We start from the raw sequence: 20,070 nt of genomic DNA, 5'->3' as shown, positions 1-20,070 counted from the left end.
CACCCATAGTGTAGTGTCTCCACACGTCAGTATTGCACAATGATCGAAGAGATGTTCTGAGGCAGGCTCCAATTGGGCTGAACCTACAAAGTGAGGAAGCCCCAATCCTGAGACCCATTCATACACAGACACTGAGAGCCCAGGGTTGCAGGGCCTGCTGTCTAGAGAGAAAACAGAAGTGACCACTAATGAACTCAGGGTTTCTTTGGGGATGGTAAAAAGTTCTAAAATGGATTGCGGGCCAGGGGGTGAAAACCCAATCTGGTCCCAGCTATTTGAAAGGCAGAGGCAGGAGGGTCCCATGATATCTAGTGTTCGATACTAGTGTGGGCAACACAGCCAGACTCAAAAAAGTGTGAATTCACAGAACTGGCATGTTGGCTCAGAGGTTAAAAGCACTGGCTGCTCTCCAGAGGTGCGAGATTCAATTCCCCTCATCCACATGGTGGCTCACAGCCATCTGTAACTTCAGTTCTGAGATCTGATGCCCTCTCCTGGACTCCAAGAGCACTGCACACACATGGTGCACAGACATACACTCAGGTAAGACACCCAAACACATAAAAATAAAAATTAAAGGTGTCAAATCAACCAGGTGGTGGTGGCGAATGCCTTTAATCAGGAAGCACAGGCAGGCGGATCTCTGTGAGTTCGAGGCCAGCCTGGTCTACAGAGCTAATTCCAGAACATCCCAGGGCTACATAGAGAAACTCTGTCCCTTGCCCCCCCCAAAAAAGTGTCAAGTCATATAAAATAACTCAGTAATGATGTGATACAGGCCTGTAATCTTAGCACTCTGGCCAGTCTGAGCTATCAAGTGAGACTTTGTTTCAAAACGAACAAGAAAACCCACAAAAACATTATTTTTGTTTGTTATTTAAATTTTGTTTTTGCTTTTTCAAGATAAGGTTTTTCTGTGTAGCCCTGGCTGCCCTGGAACTGGGTCTGTAGATCAGGCTGGTCTCTTACTCAGAGATCTGCCTGCCTCTGCCTCCTGAGTGCTGGCACTAAAGGTGTGTGCCACCACACTCAGCAAACATTCTTTTAATTATATGTACATGGGGAGGTGTGCACACATGAGAACAGGACCATGGGGGGCCCCTGGAGCTGGAGCTACAGGATATTGTGAGCTGAGAGTTATTAAGAGCTACTTGTTCTTAAGCTGAGGGTCTCACTAGCCACCGAATAAACTAATAAAGTCAAATAATACAAAGTGTGGTGTGGTGCTGGGCTACCCACATCTGTGTATATGTACTAATACATGTGAGTGCATTGATTATCAATTTAGAAGTGTGTGAATTATTTTTTCCTGAATATTTATTTATTGGGGGTGCATACAGCATGTCAAGGCACACAAGTGGAGGTCAGAGGGCAAATTTTGGAAGCCAGTTCTCTTTTCTCACCACGTGGTACTGGGAATCAAGGGGTGGCAACCAACCTTTGTTGTTGTTTTAAGAGTTCTCACTGTGTAGCCCTGACTGGCCTAGAACTCGGTATGGAGACCAGGCTGGCTTCAAAGTTACAGAGATCTGCCTGCCTCTGCCTCCTGCATGCTGGATTAAAGGCCTGGAGCACCATGGATTCTACTTCCATAGAGCTTTCACAGCTTCTGTTTAAAACACTTTTACAGCTACCAAACCCAGTTTAAAAACATCGTGGTTGGGGCTACAGAGATGACTCAGCAGTTAAGAGTTAGCTGCTCTTCCAGAGGACCTGAGTTCAATTCATTCCGACAAAGTGTCCTTATACATTAATACATCACACATACACAGGGGTTCTCTCTTTGTAGCCCTGGTCTTTCTGGAACTCTGTGTAGACCAGGCTGGCCTCTGCCTCTGGAGAGTGCTGGGATTAAAGACGTCCACCACCATGCCTGGCCATAAACAAATTTTAAAAATAACACCTTGATCAACTGCCTTTTTGATGCTTTATTAAATCTCCTTTAAAACATTTATTTATTTATAAGTATGGGTGTTTTGCTTGTATGCATGTCTAAGAGAATGTCTGATTCTCTGGAACTGGAGTTACCATGTGTGAGCAGCCATGTGGGTGCTGGGAATCGCGCCCAGGTCCTCTGGAGGACTGCTGAGCCACCTCTCCAGGCATCCCGCACACGCCCACACCCTGCTTTCGCTGACCTTTTGAGCCAGCCAGGGTCTCATTCTGTATCCTGGCTGGCCTGGAACCCGTTATGTAGACCAGTTTGGCTCCAAACACGCAGAGAGCCATTTGTCTGAGTGCTGGGACTATATGTGCCCCCGCAACTGGCATTTTTTTTTTTTTAAACTGGGTTTCTCGGTGTAGTTCTGGCTGTCCTAGAACTCACTCTGTGGATCAGGTTGGCCAGAGATCTGCCTGCCTCTGCCTCCCGAGTGCTGGGATTAAACATCGCTGGCTACTGGCTCCTTCTGAAACCTTGTACCCATGTGGAGACTTTTTGGTATCCTCAGGCCTGGTATGGTTGGTTGTCTGTGTCCTGCCTGAGAAGGCTCCAAGGTCTCAAGGAGAGAAGGCCCCTCAGGCTTGAGCGGTCCTGAAGACGGGAGATGCCTCCAGCACCCGCTTTTCCTGCCGACATTAGACAGCCTGACTCAATTAGCCTGCTCTGTGCGTGGGCCCAGCGAAAATGATCCTCTGCTGTCCTGACGGTGACTCAGGCGGCCAGGAAGCCCCCTCTCCGGGGATGCCCCTGGATGGTGACTTTTCACAGATGTGGCAGACACCCAGGCCCAGGCCAGGCTCCTGGGGGCAGCCCAGAAGTGTCTGTGCCCACAACTAAGACCCGAGACAGCCTGGGGGCTGGGCGGGGGTGCGGAGCTCTTCTCAAAAGGTCCTTTGTGGGAGCGGCTGGTGGGGGAGGCGCCGGGACCCCGCCCTGTGACTCAGCCTCATTGCTGGGCAGTGACTCATGCCCAGGCCCCCTCCGGACGCCACCCGCAGCAGGTGCTGCCCGCTCCGGCTTCCACAAGTGTCCTCTCCAGTCACTTCCATGGCAACTCCTTTGGCCTATGCCCCACACCCACTTCCGGGAGTACCCACGTTGCTCTGACTGCCCTGTGTTGCTGGGTACAACCACGGAGGACACTTACACCCTGCTCCTCCTTGGGGCAGCGGGCTGGGCTACTGGGGTGTGCTAGCCTTTGGTAGATGGAACTCTCAAACCGGTCTGGAGGTGGCCTCTTCTGGCCTCCTTTCGTAGGTGGGGAAACTGAGGCTACAGGGCTCTGAGCAGGCGGGAGACTCCCAAGTGGTCTGGGGAGGCACCAGCATCAGTTACTCCTGCAACGAGGCCCCAGTTTACTCATGTAAAATGTAAACTGAGGCAGCAGCCCGAAGCCCAGGCCTGCCCTGCTGCGCCCCCCCCCCCCCCCCCCCCCCCCCCCCCCCCGCCGCAGCCCTCCCGTCGCCGCCAGCCCCGGGCTGGCTGCCAGCCCGCCCGGCGCCCGCCCGTCCGCGTCACGCCGCGGTGAGTCACCGCCCGCCCCGCCCCCGCGCCAACAAACAGCGCGTTACCAGGCAACGGCCGCCGCCAGCCTCCTTTGGTCTGGGTTCGAGCCTCCAGCCAGGCCAGGAGCCAGGCCGGGGCGCTCCCCTGGTGGCCTTCCCCATGTCAGGGTTCAGATCAGGCCTGTAGTCCTGAAGTGTTCAGGTTAGGAGGTTAAGAGAGACGTTGGTGGTCGGGTTCGGGGTTCAAGAACAATCGAATTCTCAAACCAGACTCATCCCTGGTTCTCTGTAGAAAGGCCTGTGGGAACTGGACAAAGTTGCTCTCCTAGAAGCAGCCTGCTTGGGTAGGGATGGCGATCCAAAGCCTGCCACAGGAGCATATCCTTTTTTGCTAACCGCCCCCAGTTCTAGGCAGATGTTGTACATCAGTCATCAACAAATTAGGTTTTCTTGGGGGAAGTGGGGACAGTTGCTTGGTTAGACAGGGTTTCTTGTAGTACGGATGGACCTGGAACTCACTGTATAACCAAGGATGACTTCCAACTCCTGACCTTCTGGCCTCCACGGGGTGCTGGCTTCACAGGCCTGAGCCACTGTGTCTGGCTCATTCAGCGAGCTAATGTATTGCTTGCCGCAGGCCTGTGAAGTACCTGGGCATTGCTAGTCTGAGAAACAGTCGCAAAGCATTGCCATCACTTGAGGATACAGGACAGAATCCCAGGTGGATGATTTGAGTGGTTATGTCTGGAATCTTGTAGAATGTGTGGGCATGAATGCCAAGTCCACACTGGAGCTGGGTGCTGCTTTTGAGCTCTGGACACAGACAGTTCAACACTGTGCCTCCTGGGCCACCTTCCCTGAGGAGACCCAGAAAGGGGTCCCTAAGGGCCAGTGTCAATCACTCTAGGCTCCCAGCATCCCATAATAGTCATTGCTCACCTGGCCTTCAGTAGGGATATGACCAGCTTGCCTGAGGTGATTTTTGTCCCACTTAGGAGGTGTTTAGGGGTTGGAGAGCTGGCTCAGTAGTTAAGAGCATTTGTTGCTCTTACAGAGGACCTGAGGTAAGTTCCTGGCACTCATAACTGGCAGCTCAAAACTGCTTGTAACTCCACTTCAAGGGACCCGATGCCCCCTCTGGCCTCCGAGAGCACCTGCATTCATGTGTACACACCCCACTGCCCACATAATCATAATTTTAATTTGTAAATTTTCGATTTATTTCATGTGTACGAGTGTTTTTATGTATGTGCCACCTCTGTGGAAGTCAGAAGAGGGTGTAGGATCCCCAGGAATTGGAGTTACAGTGTTCTCTTAACCCCTGAGCCATCTCTCCAGCATTCCATATACTCACAATTTAAAATAAAATCTTTTTAAAGCCGGGCGGTGGTGGCGCACGCCTTTAATCCCAGCACTCGGGAGGCAGAGCCAGGCGGATCTCTGTGAGTTCGAGGCCAGCCTGGTCTACAGCGCGAGATCCAGGAAAGGCGCAAAGCTACACAGAGAAACCCTGTCTCGAAAAACCAAAAAAAAAAAAAAAAAAATCTTTTTAAAAAGTGAAAAAATATTCAGCTACAACATAATGGTGCATGCCTGTGATCCTGTCAATCTGGGAGGTAGAGTAGGAGGATGGCTGTAGCAAGCTTTCTTGTTGAAATGTCTTTGGACCGCTAGTCCGCAAATAATGACCTGGAGACTTATTATTAATTATGAAAGCTTGGCCTTAGCTTGGGCTTTTTTCCCAACTAGCTCTTATAACTTAACCCATATTTGTTTTAATCTATGTTCTACCACGTGGCTCAGGTGCTTCTTCTTAGTACAACACATTCGACTTGTTCTTTTTTTTTTTTTTTTTTTTTTGGTTTTTTGAGACAGGGTTTCTCTGTGTAGCTTTGCGCCTTTTCCTGGATCTTGCTCTGTAGTCCAGGCTGGCCTCGAACTCACAGAGATCCACCTGCCTCTGCCTCCCGAGTGCTGGGATTAAAGGCGTGCGCCACCACCGCCCGGCTATATTCGACTTGTTCTGAGTCTGATGGCAAAATCCCATGCCTCGATTCCTCCTCCCTCCCTCTCCCCCCTGGCCAGAAGTCCCGCCTATTCTCTCCTGTCTAGCTACTGGCCATTTAGCTCTTTATTAAACCAATCAGAAGGCACCTTAGGCAGATACACATCTTTACAGTGTACACAAATATTCTGCAACAGACTGCTTCAGATTTGAAGCTAGCCTTAACAGTGTAGTGAGTTCCACCACGCCTAGACTACACAGCAAAGTCTTGTCTCAACTTCCACTTCAAATAAAAAGTAATGTTTCATTAGCAGAGATGGTGGTATACAACTATACAACTATAATCCCAGAATTTATAAAGCTGAAACAGGAGGATTGCAGATTGGGGCTATATACTGAGACTTTCTCAAAAATAAGCAAATTGGGCTGGGGATGTGGCTCCGTGGTGGAGGGCTTTCTCGGCAGGCACAGAGCCCTGTGTCTGAACTAGCACTGTGTAAACGGTGGTGGTGGGCTTGGGCTGTACCTGTGGATGCATTCCATGGATAGAGGCAGGAGGTCGGAAGTTCAAGGTTATCTCTGGCTACCTAGGGAGTGTGAGGCCAGCCTGGGACACCCTGTCTCAAAACAAGCATTCAACACTAAAAATCCAGCATCAAAGATAAAATCCTTATAGATCCCAGGGCAGAGGTGTGAAAGAAGATGGAGCTGAGGAGCAGGTGGGAGAATGGGGTGGAGAGGGAACCAGGACTGGATTCCACTGTTTCTTTTGAGAATGGAGGCTAGAGGGGATCAGGTGGGGAGCAGGGAGCTGCACTTAGGCCAGAAAGCCTAGCACCCACCTGAGATGACCAGATCACCTGTCAACTGCAGTTGCACGGAATGGAAGGCCCTCTTCTGGCCTGTACTGTCCCCTGCACACAGAGACACAAACACATACACACATAAATAAAATATAGTTTAAAAAAAAAATTCATCCTGGGAGCCCAGTGGTGGTGGTGCACACCTTTGATCCCAGTACTCGTGAGGTAGAGGCTGGTGGATCTCTGTGAGTTCAAGGTCAGCCTGGTCCACAAATCCAGTTCCAGGACAGTAAGTCTACACAAGAAACCCCATCCCGAAAAAACAAGAAAAAAAAAAATTCATGCTGGGCCAGGCAGTGGTTGCACATGCCTTTAATCCCAGGCAGAGGCAGCAATTCTCTGAGTTCCAGGCCAGCCTGGTCTACCGATCAAGTTCCAGAACAGCCAGGGATTGCCTGGATTGACAGGGTAACCCAGTCTAGAAAAAAAAATTCACACTGGGTGTGGTGGCACACACCTTTAATGACAGCACTCAGGAGGTAAAGGCAGGTGGATCTCTATAGTTCAGCTTGGTCTATAGAGTGAGTTCCAGGCCAATTAGGTTTACACAGTGAGACCCTGTCTCAAAAAATACATTAATTAAAATAAAAAGCCCTTGCAATTACATTTGAATTTACAATACAGACTAAGTCATTTTTAGTTTAACTTTTTGTCTTTGTTTAGTATATCTGCCTACTAAATATTGCACAGGACACAGTTACATATTTTTGTTGTTGTTGTTGCTTTGAATGGTCTCAAGATGTAGCTCTGGCTGTCCTGGAACTCACTGTGGATCAGGCTGGCCTCCCAAGCTGGGATTAGAGGCGTGCAACACTACACTGGACTCACTCTTGCACACTCAGATAGGAAGCAGACCTAACACAAGACTATGGCTTGGGTCTGTAATCCCACCACTTGGAAGGCTGAGGGAGGAAGATTGCCAGGAGTTCTAGCAGAACCCAAACTACAGCCTGAGTTCCAAGCCAGCCTGGGCTACAGTAGGAGACCCTGTCTATCAAAACAGGCCCTCCCTGCCCAGGGAAACAAAAACTCCTCCGTGTATTTGGAAATCAAATAGAATTGCGTGCTTTGTGATCTGGAAACCCCACTTGGAGGGGGATATCAAGCACACCTGGAGCTACAGTCATTTAATTGGCTTTGGCCCCAACCTGGGGTCCCTCCCTGCACCTGGCAGAAGCCAACAGATGCGAATCTGTTCCTGTTTTAGAGGTTAGGTGAGGCCCCGGGGTAGGGGTGGGAGACTTGCACTAGTTCTTAAGTCCCTGGCTGATGGGTTTGGCGGGTTCGGGGGGCCTGGTCCTCCCTGTCCCGGCTCCGGTTGCTGCCTGCCGGCTTGTTTTACCTCCTCCCGCAGCCGGCGACAGGAAGTGCACACGCGTGGGAGCGGCGGGGGCGTCCGCGCTCGGTCCCCTTGTCCGGACCCATCTCCCAGAGCCCCGGGACAGGGATCCCCCGCTCCGGCCTCGGGACCCCCGTGCCGAGCCCCGCCCCTGCCATTGTTTACTCCGCCGCCGACTCCAGGAAACTTTGCTCGCCCGCAGTAATTTTATTTGGGAAAGTCGGGCGGTTGCCATAGCAACCGCACTGACGTCAGAGGGGCTGGGGCCCGAAATCCCCCGGACGGGAGGGGGTGTTGAGGAGGGGAGACCCCGAGAAGGGTTGTCTTTAACCCTGCGCGCTCCAGCGCCTGGCCGCGGCCGAACCAAACTTGACACATTGTGTGGCCTCCCCCTCCTTCCCCTGGCCAGGGCTCATGTCAGTCACTGGTGCCGGGGTAGGCCACTCCGGTGTCACCCACCCCAACAGCGCCCTGGTAACTAACTATCCACCCCGGGGCCGCTCCGGTGTCACCCACCCCAACAGCGCCCTGGTAACTAACTATCCACACCGGGGCCACTCCGGTGTCACCCACCCCAATATTGTCCTGGTAACTGACTACCCACCCCGGGGCCGCTCCGGTGTCACCCACCCCAACAGCGCCCTGGTAACTGACTACCCACCCCGGGGCCACTCCGGTGTCACCCACCCCAACAGCGCCCTGGTAACTGACTACCCACCCCGGGGCCGCTCCGGTGTCACCCACCCCAACAGCGCCCTGGTAACTGACTACCCACCCCGGGGCCGCTCCGGTGTCACCCACCCCAATATTGTCCTGGTAACTGACTACCCACCCCGGGGCCGCTCCGGTGTCACCCACCCCAATATTGTCCTGGTAACTGACTACCCACCCCGGGGCCACTCCGGTGTCACCCACCCCAACAGCGCCCTGGTAACTGACTACCCACCCCGGGGCCGCTCCGGTGTCACCCACCCCAATATTGTCCTGGTAACTGACTACCCACCCCGGGGCCGCTCCGGTGTCACCCACCCCAATATTGTCCTGGTAACTGACTACCCACCCCGGGGCCACTCCGGTGTCACCCACCCCAATATTGTCCTGGTAACTAACTATCCACACCGGGGCCACTCCGGTGTCACCCACCCCAACAGCGCCCTGGTGGCTACCTATCCTGTGGGCCACTCCGGTGTCATCTACCCAAATAGCATCCTGGCACCTACCCACCCCGTGGCCGACCACCCCTCCAGAGACCCTGGGGAGGCTCTTCATCTCCAGGGGCTCCTCTGAGCCCGCCGCAGAAGGCAGGCCACTCTGCCCGGCACTAGGCCCCACACCCGCGGCGGAACGACAGAGCTGGGCGCCCTCGCCGGATGCGGGGAGCGGCGGTGCCCCAGCGAGGGGGCAGGGATCTGGTGGGCCCGGGACAGTCTACAACACAGCCGGTCGCCACGGCGACAGGAGGCGGGCTGCCTGACGGCCCGAGGAGCCAGCCGCCAGCCAGTGGGGAGGAGCCTCCCCAACCGCAGTGACGTGCGGCCTCCCTGTTTGATGTCCCTGGGCTGCGTTGCCATGGGGCCCGGGGCGCCCTGCGTGTGCGCCCGGGTGACCTGTGGGGGCGACCTTCAGACCTGACAGGGTCCCCTGATGCCGTCTCCCCCGCTCCACCGACCTGGTGGGCTCTAAGGTGTTCCACTACCGGTGGACCAGAGCATGACCGAACCAGAGAAGCAGCACCCAGACACTTCAGCTCAGTGTGTGTGTGTGTGTGTGTGTGTGTGTGTGTGTGTGTGTGTGTGTGTGTGTGTGTGTGTGTGTGTGTGGTGTGTGTGTGTGTGTGGTGTGTGTGTGTGTGTGGTGTGTGTGTGTGTGTGTGTGTGTGTGTGTGGTGTGTGTGTGTGGTGTGTGTGTGCGCGCGCACGCCACATAATCTGGTCTCAGCCTGTCCTGGACCTCTCCATTTTCTTCCATGACAAGAGTCAAAGCCGAGTTTGGTGAGCTGAGATCCCATGGGCTCCTGTCTCTGGGTTAGGGCCACTACCTGGGCACAGACAGTGAGGGTCAGGGGTACTGGGGCTCCTTCTCTGGGACTGGGAGTTGTTGCGGGAGTCAGACTGACCCAAGCCACTCACGGGAGTGATAAACCAGTTCATCCACTGGTGAATGGGTGTCCCTAGGCCAGGTATGATGGTTTATGCCTGTCATCTCAGCACTAGGGAAACTGAGGCAGGAGGATCATGAGTCCCAAGAGAGTTGAACCTGGGGTACAGTGAGACTCTATCTCAGCAAAGCAAAATGGAAAGGAAAAAAAAAAAAAAAAACGTGTCCACAGAGGACAGATAATGTGCGTCTGAGGGCAGGGTGATGGGGTTCCACCAGGGCACACCCCAGAGACTGGTCTGTGCCTGAATCTGTGTGAACCGCGTGTACACGAGACACCAGGGGAATCCCGTGCGTTCTCTCTTTCTGCCTTTATATCTCTCTTTGATCTCTTTTTGAGACAGTCTCATATACTCCAAACTGGCCTCAAACTCACCACGTAGCCCCAGGATGGCTTTGAACTGATCTTCTGCAGCCCAGGCTGGCCTTCAACTTGTGATTCTCCTGCCTCAGCCTTTGGAATGCTGGGCCGACTAGCTGACTAGCTAGAACCCAACTTTATGCCTCCTCAGGGGGCCATGAGGCCATCTCTCCCACCTTCCAGGGCCCGCCCTGAGCTGGAGAATTCTGTGCCACCCCCCAGATCCTCCCCTGGGGCCCCAGCCGGGTGGGCCGCTCTTTCCCCCTCGTGCCCCAACCTGTCAGATCCTGCAGTCTGGGCCAGCCTGCCCCTTGGGCCCCACGTGGAAGGAAGCTGCAGAGTCCCCAGGGCTTGGGCCTCTGGGGTGACAACTTAGTGTGGCTTCAACCCCAATCCCATGTACGCCCCCAAGTGTGAGAGTGCCAGCGGTCGGGGAAGTGGCGATGGGCCATTCCAGTGCCCGCCCTGGCATGTGCCCGTCACCCATCTCCCCTAGCAGCATTCCAAGGGCACAAGATGGGGGTTCCGTGGCAGTCTTTGGAAACGTTGGAAGTTGTTGGGAAGAACTGCGCCCAGAGCAATATCCGCCCGCCCTGACCCGTGCTGTGGCGTGGTGTTCAGGGTGCGCCGGGCCCATGCGCCTCTGTCCTGCCCTGCAGAGGGCCAAGTGGCAGTCCGACATGCCCAAGGAGGCTGGCGTGGCCACACAGGGCACCCTACCCCTCCTTGGCTGCGTTTTGTTCCTGGCCCCCTACCTGGGCACCGGTCCAGGCCCTGAGGCAGGGCCCCGTCCCGGGGAACAATGCCACCGTGTTCCTGCCGGTGGAGGGGAGGTCTGAGGATGAAGAGGGAGAGACACACACAGAAAAAGGGAAGGATGGGGTGGGGGAGGGGGCTCTTTCTCAGGGATATACCCTAGCTGTGGAGTCTCCCAGAGGTCCCTGGTGGGTGGGGGAGGGTGCCGGGAAGCCTGGAAAGGGGAGGCGCCCAGACTCGGGGGTCACCTGGCCTAGAGTCAGACACTCTTTTCCACAGCAGCAAGAGAGGCTTGGGTGAGATAAAAGGAGGGACTTCCTAGACCGGAGAAGGTGCTGTGCAAGTGAAGATTCCTGTCTGGCAGGACCCCAGCGTACCCAGGCCCATGCCCACTCCGGATATGGAGAAAGTTGGGCCTGAGTTGGGGGGACAGGAGAGAGCGCGCGGGGCGGGCCGCCTCGGGGGCACATGACGGCGGCGCCCGCCCCGCCCCGCGCCCGCCCCCTGCCCGGCCGTGGGGGGAGGAGACGCGGAGGTTTTAAAGGCGATCTGGGCCGGCCGGCGGGGTGGGGCGCGGCCGGCGTCGTCTCGCCCGCGCGCAGCCCGGCTCCCCTCCCCCGCGGGGAAGTGGGGTCCGGCCCGGGAGAGACTCGCGGGGCGCGGGCGCCGGCAACTTTCCCGCGCGGGCCGGGGAGGAGAGAGGGGCCGCGAGCGGCCGGCCCCGGAGGCAGGAGCTGGATCGCGCTGCGGGCGACAGCAGGTAGACCCGCGGGGGCCTGGAGGCCTGACCCCGGCGTGGAGCCGCCGAGGCCACAGCCCTCGGTCCTCACGAGAGGCCCGCTGTCTTGCGCTGGCCCCGGACTGACCTCTAGCTTGCAGGCCACCGAGCCCCTGAGCTGTGCGTGACCTTCCCGCCTGGCCAGGCCCCATGGCCATCTGAGTGTCTAGGAAGTGCCCTGGCTCCCTGTACCTGCCCCCTTCCCAGCTCCAGCGGCTGCCCGCCACTGGCAGGGTGGCCCGAGAAGGTAAGTTGAAGGGCTGGAGGACCCTGGCCTCGGGCTGTCCCCGCCAGCCCAGCCCGAAGCTGGAGCGACCCGACAGGTGCGCAGGCTTCCAGGCGAGGTGATGCGGGCTCGCCCGGGCCGCTCACCCACGCACTGTGCCTGGGACAGGCTGGGCGCATGTGTTCACACCACCACAGTGCCGGGAAGAGAGGAGCACGGGGGCCGTGCTCTGGGGAGCATCACAGCTCTGTGTCTTTGTCGGAGGGGCCCCCTGAGAGCATCCTTAAGACCCCCCAACTGGCCAGGCCTTGCTTGAGGACCTAGCAGGGGGCCTTAAAATAGCTGTGGGCCCAGCCCAGGGCTGGCACGCGGCGCATATGCGTGACAGGGCGTGTCCAGGGGGGTCGGGCCTGTCTGCGCTGGCCCGGCCTCTGAGCTTGGCAGATTCTTGCTTGCTGGAGAGAGGCAGCCAAGGCGGATGCCCCACGAGGCACCCCCATGCCATGGCCACCCTATGCCTGTTGCAAGTGGAGGCCAGATGTTCCCAGCAGGCCCCAGCTAGCCCCATCCTTCTGCACTTTCCTGCCACAGGCCTGTGTGGGAACGGGAGGGTCTCCCCGGAGCACAGGCTGAGTCAGAACAGTGTGTGGCCCGGGTTGGCTTGGAACTCATGCAGTACCCTTCCTCAGCTTCCGAGTGTTGGGAATGCCAGGACGCAGCACCACCATGCCCACCCTATTCAATAGCAGCATCGGTCTAGTCTTTTTGTTTTTGTTTTTGTAGTTTGTTTTTTGAGACAGAGTCTCAGGCTAGCCTCAAACTTCTGACGCTCCTGTCTCCACAGCCAGAGTGCTGGGATCACAGGCCTGTACCACCTCTGGCTTCCAAAGTTCTGGTGACTGAACTCAGGGCCTGTGCATGCCAGGCAAGCACTCTATTATCTGAGCTTCATCTCCATCCCTTTTTAGCTGATGGAGACAGGGTTTCTTGTAGCCTGGGCAGGCCTCAAACCAAGTCAACAATGGTCTTGAGCTCCCAGTCCCCGGCCTGCATCTCTCAAGGACAAGGATGATGGACGTGGACCACCAACCCCAGCTCAGGTGTGCCTCTTTATGGAGGGAGTGTAGACAGTGCTGAGTGTCTCCACCTCAGTTTTTCCATCTGTAAATGGGAGCACTCGGAGAAGCAGTGTAACAGCGACCCTCCAGTCTCCTGAATGCTGGTCAGTTCATCTCCGGATGTCCTGAGTGGACGTGGAGGTGTGTCTTCATAGCTGGTCATGGGGAAGGATTGAGGGTGGTGGCGTGGGCGTGAGAATTCTTGGGCAGGGAAGGACATCGCCATGCCGGGCATGGCTGAGTCACACTCTAGCGGCGCCTTGCCTCAGGCTGCTGGAGCTGGCGCCACCCTGGGTGTGGCTACTGAGCTGTGGCCCTGGGCAGAGCAGGGTTGGGTGGCCAGGATGGGCACATGGGCTTTGAGGGGCTGGGGGAACAGGTTTGGGATTCCCCTGGTGCCTCCCTTTTGTCTCTAGAGTTGCCTTCTGAGACTGGGGGTCACCTAGCCACAAGTTCGCTTTCAGGGCTCAGGAACCTTCAGCCTTGGGCCTGGAAATGATAATTGTTAATCTTATTTAACAGAAGAACCTTTTTGAGGCATGACCCTATGTAGCACATGTTGGCCTGGAACTGGGTAAGTAGCCCAGGCTGGCCTTGAACTCCTGGTCCTTCGGCCTCCGCCTCCTGAGTGCTAGGATTACGTGTGTGTACCAGTATGCAGGGTTTGTGCTTAGGATGGAACTCACTGACCCTGTGCACGTTCTGCAGAGTAGGGTGCACTCCACCCCCAGTCATTTTGGGGGCTGAGACAGAGTCTCATTTCATAGCCTACCGTGGTCTCGAACACACGGCAGTCCTGCTGCAGCCTCCTGAATGGTAGAATGACAGGCATGCCTCGCTGCCTGGCTGGTTCCTGGAAGTTTTGGCGTGTTAAGGGAGTGAGCCAGAGCCTTGCAGGAGACTGAGTGATGGAGGTCCCTGCTCCCATCTCCTATCCCAGGCTAGGCCAGGGCCTGGGATGAACTTCACCCTGTGGACTCTGATTGGCTTGAGGGGAACTGAAGATGTGACTCAGTGGTAGAGCACTAGTCTAGCGTGTGCCAGGCACCGGGTCCGTCTCCAGCACCGCAAAAGGAATTTTAAGAAATGGAGTAGGGGATTTGGTTGGACTGTGTGGCTGGCGGGCAGCGAGGGTGGGACGTGGCTGTCGTCTTTCCCTATTTATACCAAGTGATTCAGCCCTCCCTCACCCCTTCCTGCGCCCCCCTCCACTCCCGGGTAGGCACCGGGCCCTGCCCCCAACCCGAGCGGGTTGTCTGTCCCTGCGTGGGGACGGGCGTGGAGGGCAGGCATCTGCGCCGCAGGTCGGGTTGGCCCCGGCCCAGCCGCCAAGCTCCTGGGAAGAGTCTGGGCCATTAGCGAGTGCTGGTGACCGGGGCGGGGGCGGGGCGGGGCGGGGCGGGGCCTGCAGCCCTCGGTATTTTCCGATCCTCGCTCTCCGCGAGGGTGGAAAGTATTTGAGGATCAAGCTCGGGGACGGCCGCAGGGCCCTGCCCTGGTTCCTTCTTGGGGTCCACTATGGGTCCTGCAGAGCTGCCGAGGGCCTGTGGGCTGTGTGTGCAGACACCGGCTGGGGAGCCACAGCCCAAACCCGCCCTGTTCCCCACGGCCTCCAGCGCCAGGACCTCGGTCCCTTTGGGTCCCCTCCTCCTATGAGACAGAGGCACAGTTTTTGGTACAGGGTGTCCCGGCTCCTGGACACCTGCGTGGTAATGCCCCTCCACGCCAGACAGACCTCTGGTGTGAGGATGGGAGTGGCCTTGGCCGCAGCCTTGGGCTCTTTGTAGGGGAAACCCCACAGGAAACCAGCCTGGCCAAATGGCCGCCCTTCCCGTTCTAGTCCCTGGGACGAATATGCTGTCTCACTTCCGGAGGTGACTGGGGAGGCTGCCCAGCCTGAGGCCCTGGGCTGCCCCCAGACCCCAAAGGGACAGAGCTGGGCTGGGGCCTGGTGGGAAGGAGGGTAGCCAGCGGGCGTGTGTGCGTGTGCGGTGGCGTGTGTGCCTGTGCGGTGGCGTGTGTTAAGGGAGACACAGCAGGACATCTCTCAATCCCTATTCCTCAGAGAGTAATGCCAGATCTAGCCATTAGGATCTGCCTGTCATTAATGATATGACAGAATCCTTCTGTCCTGATGTCCCCTGTCACCCAAGGACTATCTCAATTACTTAGGAAGTAGAGCTTTTCTTAATTTTTTTAAAGATTTATTTTACTTTTATTTTTGTGTATGTGATCGGTATGTGCATGTATGTGTAGGTTCCTACACAGGCCAGAAGAGGGCGCCAGATCCCCTGGAGCTGGAACCACAGGCAGTTCTGAGCTGGGGAACCAAGCCGGAGCAGTGTGCAATCTAAACCACCGAGCCATCGTTCTAGCCCTACAATTTTGTTTTGAGAGTCTCATGTAGCCTGGCTGGCCTCCAGCTTGCTCTATAGCCAAGGATGACTCCCAGTTTCTAATCCCCAGTCTCCACCTCCTGAATGCTGAGATTACAACCTTGTACCAACACACTTCATCGATATGGTACTGAGGATGGAGCCAGGCTGGAGTGCTGGGCCAGCAAGTTGCCATTAGGCCTCACCCCCAGTTGCTTTTTTTTTTTTTTAAATTAAAAATTATTTAGCCGGGTGGTAGTGTTGTACATCTTTAAAGCCAGCATTTGGGAGGCAGAGGCAGGTGGATCTCTGTGAGTTCGAGGCCATCCTGGTCTGTGGAGCTAGTTCCAGGACAGCAGGGGAGAAACCCTGTCTCAAAACAACAAAAATAAATATTTACTTTGTGTGTGGGTGTCTTGTCTGCATGTGTGTCTGGTGCCTGCAGAGTCCAGAAGGCCCCAGATTCCCTGGAACTGGAGTTGCAAACAGTTGTTAGCCACCATGTGGGTGCTGGGAATGGAACCTGGGGCCCTGGAGGAGGAGGACCCATTTCTCTAGCTCCCTTTCTTTTGAAACAGGGTCTCACTTGTTAGCCCAGGCTGTCCTCGAGGTTGAGTTCCCCCCCTCCATCCCTCCTGGATGCAGGGATTACAAGCCCATACTATCACACCAGGGTCTGAAATAATTTATTATTGCTGTTTTGCAGATAAAGACTTGTCCCAAAGAGGCTGTCTTCTTTGACTATGTCAACCAGCAAAGAAGCCACACAGCTCCCTTGCAGGCAGACAAGCTCCAGAGTTGAGTTCACCTAGCAAAGGCCTTTCCCCCTCTCCTTTCCCTTTTTCCTTTTGAGAGGGTCAAGACCCCGTCCTGGTGTGTGGCATGGGCTATCTGAAAATCTTACCCTCCTCCTCCTGAGTTATCAGAAACTTGTGTGTGTGTGTGTGTGTGTGTGTGTGTGTGTGTGTGTGTGTGTGTGTACAGAGTACAACCTCATGTGCAGTTTCTCAGGAATGTGTGTGCCTGGTGTCCTAAGGTATCAAAGACATGGGATCTTGTGAGTCTGAAGTTACAGATGGTTGTGAGCTACCATGTGGATGCTGGGAACTGAACTCATGTTCTCCGCAAGAGCAAAAAGTGCTGCTAGGCATGGTGGCACACGCCTTTAATCCTAGCACACAGGCAGAGAGGCAGGGGGATCTCTGTGAGTTTGAGGCCAGCCTGGTCTACAGAGTGAGATCCAGGACAGCTAGGGCTACACAGAGAAATCCAAGGGGAGGTGCGGGGGGCGGGGACAAGCGCTCTTAACCATTAAACCATTTCCCAGCCCTTACCATTTTTCTCAAACAGGGTATCTCACTGGCACCTGGAGCCAGACAAAAAGGTGCTGTAGGTGGTTGTGAGCCCTAGGGGTTTTCTAGCTCCGCCTCCCGAGCACTGAGATTTAAGTGTGAGCTTCCATGCTTGGGGATAATGCAGTACCTTGCATTTGCATGGCAATCACATTATTGATGACCTATCACCTCAGACTCTGAAACTTCTTAAAGATGTGTGTTGTCTGGTCTGTGTGTGGGTTTGTGCGTGTCGGTGTAGTACCCTCAGAGACTAGAAGAGGGAGTGAAATCCCCTGGAGCTGCTGTCACAAGCAGTTGTGAGCCGCCTGATGTGGGTGCTGGGAGTCAAACTCAGGTCCTCTGCAAGAGCAGTACATGCTCCTAACCACCGAGTCATCTCTCCATGCTTTATCTAAGACACGGTCTCACTATGTAGCTCTCGCTGGTCTCAAATGCCCTACATAGTCCAGGCTGGCCTCGAACTCACAGAGATCTGATTTCTTTTGCCTTTCAAGTGCTGGGACTAAACATTCCTGAGAATTTATTTTATTGTATGAGTGTTTGCCTACATGTATGTATGTGCCCTATATGTGTGCCTGGTATCCACAGAGGACGGAAGAGAGCATCAGAGCTCTTGGCACTGGAGTCATAGATAGCTGTGATTGTCATGTGGGTTCTGGGAAGGGAATGTATGTAGCTCCTCTGCTAGAATAACAACTGCTCTTAGCTCCTGAGCCATCTCTCCAACCCTGAATTTAAAAAAATTTAAAAAAAAATTTACACGTGTGTGTGTGTGTGTGTGTGTGTGTGTGTGTGTGTGTGGTGTCACAAGCGCAGAGGACGACTTGCAGGAGGTATGTTTTTCTACTCTGTGGTTCTTGGGGTTTGAGCTCAGGGCATTGGGCTTGATGGCTAGTGTGTTTACTTGCTGGACCTTCTTTCTGGCCCCTGAAAGTTTTAATTGGCATGCAGGAAAAGCTATTCTACACTGGGTAGGTCCTAAAATCTGTGGCTTGTCCTGGTACTGAGTGCCAAATAGCATCTTATCAGTCAATTAACATTGGCCTACCTGGTAGAGGGTTTTGTTTTTTGTTTGTTTTGTTTTGTTCTTTAGGACTAGGGTCTCAGACTATAGCCCAGCTTGGCCTAAAACTCATTATGTTGCTAAAGCAGGCCTTTATTCTTGGCAACGCTCCTGCCTCAGTCTCCTCAATGCAGAGATGAGTTTGAGCCACCAACTGCAATGCTTCTTGGTCTACTTTACAGATGGGGAAACTGAGGCTTGAAGGCCTCTGGGAAACTGGAGGAACAGGGACTTAAACTTTGCTGAGGTATTGGGATGGAGAGGCCCGCTTTCCCCAGCTTGGGTGCTGGGTTGGTTGGGGTCGGGTGTATCTGAGGTGTCTGTGGAGAAGACAGCAATGGAGGCACAGGCGGGAGGTGCTGGAGTTCCCTCTGCCCTTCAGGCTTCTAGGAAGTGGCGCCAGCTGGGGTGAGGTCACTTCCTCCCCCCAACCGCCCACCTCCCTCAGCTTCCTCTCTCCACAGCCCCATTTGGCCTTCTTTGGGCTCAGGGCTGTGGGCGGGGAGAGAAACAAAGTGTGTGGAACCCAGCTGAGAAGCCTTTGCGCCCTATTTGACCTGTTAGGACATTCCGGGCACCTCCGGCCCTGTAGGGCTGGGGCTGGCCGCACTCTTGGGCGCCCAGCATCTGGCTGGCTCACTCCTTTCTCCCTACTGATGCTCCTCTGTTGGCTTCTTCCCTCCTGGAAGCAGATGGAGGGCTGGGGTGTGGTTCAGCAAGCAGAGCTTAGGTTCTGTCCCTAGCACCCTGTAAACTGGGTGTGGAGAGGTGAGCCTGTAATCCAAGACTCCAGAGGTGGAGGCAGGAGAATCACCAGTTCAGAAACTGCCTCAGCTATGTGAGACCCTGCCTGAAGTAAATAACAAAAGACAGGCAGGCAAGCAGGAATATTCCCAGTCTCATTCTGTCTCCTCTTTCTCCCATAGGTGCTACACTGCGATCCACCTGCTGTCCCCTCACTGTGCCTCGGCCGGCTGGGGTTCCTGGCGATGGGATTTGATGCCAGTCACAAATCACATTGCCAGGGATTTCCAACTGACCCTGGGCTCTGCCTTGGGGGCTCCTGTTGCCAACGATGCCTATCCTGGGTACCAGGTGACAGAGAAACCCAGCATGACAACTGGCCTGAGGAGCAGGGCTTAGCTGCTTGTGAGCAAGGTCCACAGTGAGTCGTGTTCACAGTGGCTAAGTTCCGCCCCACCGGGCCCCATCTCCTCAGACGCCGCTGCCCACCCTGCAGGCCTCCTTCTCCCTGGGCTCCGCCTCCTGTGCCTACTGAGCTGAAACAGTTGATTCCAGTGCACTGGCTCAGTTCAGCAGGAACAGGAGTCCAGCCCCCTAGGAGCTGGCACCCCTGCAGAATGTCTGCCATGACCTGAGACCTGGATGGAATGGGGACCTGGGAGCAATGAGGCGGTCGTTTGTGCCTAGGCCCAGCTATCTGCTGTAGGCCCATCCTCTAAGCCTGCATCTGGGTATCCCAACCCACACGGCCACACCTTGAGATCTTTGTGGTTCCCACAAAGAACAGATGGATGAGTGGGTGGTCCTTGCATAAAAAGGCAAGCCAGTTGTGTTCCCTCAGGGCCTGCAGCCCTCCCTCTCCTAAGCCCAGTGGGGCCCAGGCACTACCCCTTACACACACCTTCCCTACAGTCAGTTACCCAAGAGGAAGCTGCTTTAGGCCCTCTGACCGTTAAATGCCAACTCCCAGCTTCCGCAACAAGGCACTGGCCCTATCCAGTGTGCCTAGCACCCCCGAGAGGCCTGCAGCTTTCCACTGTTGGCAGTGACACCGGGGGCAAGGTCCACAGGCCCTCAAAGGATATGAACAGAGCCTCCTCCCTCCCCTGGGACTGTGGCGTGTTGGAGTAGTCTCCAGGCTGCTATCCCCAAACCGGACTGGATGCAGACTAGTTGGCATGGGGCCGAGTTCCACTTCCTAGATCACCCAGAGTCCTCTCCCCACCCTGGGTAGGGGCAAATGGAAGCTTGGGTGGAGGGAGAGAGGCGGAGCTTGTATTGAATGCTGTGCCTGTTTTCCAATTAAATAAAAGCTGCCCGGCTTCATTCCTTAAGGTCTGATGTTTCTTCATTCCTGCCTCCCACTGTGGACTGCTGGCTTTCTTCTTCTTTTGAGGCGGTGTCTCTCTGTGTAGCCCAGGCTGACCTGAGTCAGTCCTCCCCCAGTGTCTGGAGTTTTGGAATACTAGGTGCCCTGCTACGC

The 20,070-nt window shown here is 55.4% G+C and overlaps 1 long non-coding RNA gene across 4 annotated transcripts; it reads right to left on the bottom strand.

Moving 5' to 3' along the window:
- Window positions 1–1,915: 1,915 nt before the first annotated feature.
- LOC128104314 (uncharacterized) lies at window positions 1,916–9,146 on the bottom strand. Of its 4 annotated transcripts, none has more exons than XR_008215955.1 (4): window positions 8,875–9,146; window positions 6,295–6,366; window positions 3,514–3,754; window positions 1,916–3,279 (listed from the first exon to the last, which is right to left on the bottom strand). It is a non-coding gene; the product is annotated as an uncharacterized LOC128104314 (long non-coding RNA). The 4 variants fall into 4 exon arrangements; XR_008215954.1 differs by lacking the exon at window positions 8,875–9,146 and adding an exon at window positions 7,658–8,220; XR_008215953.1 differs by lacking the exons at window positions 6,295–6,366; window positions 8,875–9,146 and having other exon boundaries at window positions 1,916–2,568; window positions 3,090–3,279; window positions 3,514–4,806.
- Between the last annotated feature and the right edge of the window lie 10,924 nt (window positions 9,147–20,070).

Source organism: Peromyscus californicus, unplaced genomic scaffold, assembly GCF_007827085.1.
Source record: "Peromyscus californicus insignis strain IS unplaced genomic scaffold, ASM782708v3 Scaffold_8__1_contigs__length_139910024, whole genome shotgun sequence".
Taxonomy (NCBI): domain Eukaryota; kingdom Metazoa; phylum Chordata; class Mammalia; order Rodentia; family Cricetidae; genus Peromyscus; species Peromyscus californicus.
Note: the sequence above shows the minus strand (reverse complement) of the source record. Positions and strands in the feature narration are given on the sequence as shown.